The sequence below is a fragment of the Heteronotia binoei genome, chromosome 16, assembly GCF_032191835.1.
Source record: "Heteronotia binoei isolate CCM8104 ecotype False Entrance Well chromosome 16, APGP_CSIRO_Hbin_v1, whole genome shotgun sequence".
Lineage (NCBI taxonomy): Eukaryota > Metazoa > Chordata > Lepidosauria > Squamata > Gekkonidae > Heteronotia > Heteronotia binoei.
Genome location: NC_083238.1, coordinates 43665861 through 43668011, shown reverse-complemented (window position 1 = coordinate 43668011; position 2151 = coordinate 43665861).

Here is a 2151-nt window from a genome sequence, read left to right as displayed (position 1 = left end):
CACAGAAGAGTCAATCAACACTCATCAGGTGGCAGGAATTCTAGACTAGACCAGCGAGGAATGTCTATGTTCCTTCAGCACCCACCCCCTTCATTCCAGCCTTTCCCTATAACGCCCCCCCCCCTCCGCCAGACAAAACTGAACGTAACAAAAAGCGAATAAAGCCCACCTCTTCCTTAGTCTGGAGCAGGGGCGTCAAAGTCATTCGTTATGAGGGCCGGATTTGACATAAATGAGACCTTGTCAGGCTGGCTAGGAGAAGTGGTTTAAAGAGAGAAATACCATCTCCAAGCCAGCCGACAGGGTGGTGAGGCTTCAAGAGCCACACAAGATGTATGAAAGAGCCACATGTGGCTCCCGAGCTACAGTTTGACCACTCCTGATTTGAAAAGTATCAACACCTCACTGAAGGCACCCCAAATACTGGAAGGATAATCCCACTACAAGAGGTGATGCTAGATCCTGGTAACTTCCTTCCTTCCCTCTTTCCTTCCTTCCTTCCTTCCTTCCTTCCTTCCTTCCTTCCTTCCTTCCTTCCTTCCTTCCTTCCTTCCTTCCTCCCTCCCTCTGTTTCCTTCCTTCCTTCCTTGAAGTGCCCATCTCTGCTATAGCAGGGCTCTGGGCAATGTACAACAGAGATAAAACAATAAGCATAAGTAAACAATTAAAATCTTTTACAGTCTAAAATCAGATGGCGAAAGCCTATTATACAGTTGCAGACTGCCAGCCACTTCGCGGGTAGAGGGGGAAGATGAACGTGGAGAGCAGATGCCTGCCTAGATGGTGACCATCACTGTCCTTAAAGCCTGGTGGAACATCTCTGCCTTACAGGCCCTGCAGAATTGCAAAAGATCCTGCAGGGCCCTGATGGTATTTGGCAGAACGTTCTACCAGATTGGGGCCAGGACCGAAAAGGCCCTGGCTGTGGTTGAGGACAGATGGATGTCTTTGGGGCTGGAGAGTGTAACACTCCCAGGGACGTAACGGAGGAGACAGTCCTGTAGATCAGCAGTCCCCAACCTTTTTGGCACCAGTGATCAGCTTTTGGAAGACAATTTTTCCACCGATTGGAGGTGGTGGTGATGGTTTCAGGATGATACAATTGTGCACTTTATTTCTATTAGTTTGATGTGGTAGTTAAGTATGCAGACTCTTATCTAGGAGAACTGGGTTTGATTTCCCACTCTTCCACTTGCAGCTGCTGGAATGGCCTTGGGTCAGCCATAGCTCTCACAGAATTGTCCTTGAAAGGGCAGCTTCTATCAGAGCTCTCTCAGCCCCACTCACCTCACAGGGTGTCTGTTGTGGGAGAGGAAGGTAAAGGAGATTTGTAAGCTGCTCTGAGACTCTGAAATTCAGAGTGGAGGGCAGGATATAAATCCAGTTCGTTGTCTTCTTCTTCCATTGTAATATATAATGAAATAATTATACAACTCACGGCCTGGTTGCTGACAGGCCATGGACCAGTACCGGTCCACGGCCCGGGGGTTGGGGACCCCTGCTGTAGATAGGAGGAACATCTGAACACATGAAGCTGCCTTATACTGAATCAGACCCTTGGTCCATCAAAGTCAGTACTGTCTATTCAGACTGGCAGCTGCTCTCCAGGGTCTCAAGCTGAGGGTTTCCACGCCTACTTGCCTGGACCCTTTTTTGGAGATGCCAGGGATTGAACCTGGGACCTTCTGCTTACCAAGCAGATGCTCTACTATTGAGCCATCATCCCTCCCCTAAATGATGTTCTCATTTAGACAGTCCCGTTTAGACATGATGGTCCCATTTATACAAATTTTCTGTCTGTGGTGTTGACTGTGAGCAACCATCTTATTCACAGCAATTGTCACTTGACATTTCAACTATCAAGTGATGATTGTGTCTTGCCCTAAAGAAGTTGGACTGGATCCAAAACAATGTTTCCGCGGGCAGCAATAAGGTGAGAAAGCTTTACTCTATGAGCAGAAATCTTTTTGCCCGTGGAAATGCTTTGCTGGATCCCAGCCACTATCTCAAACTCAAAAGTGCTCTGAACTGGCTATTTGCTCCACACTTGAACAGGAACCAGAGAGGATGACGCCTCTGATAAAAGAGCTGAGAAACTCTCTTGGTCATTTTAAGATCCATCCCTTAGAAGCAGAGGGGGAAATAGAAGGC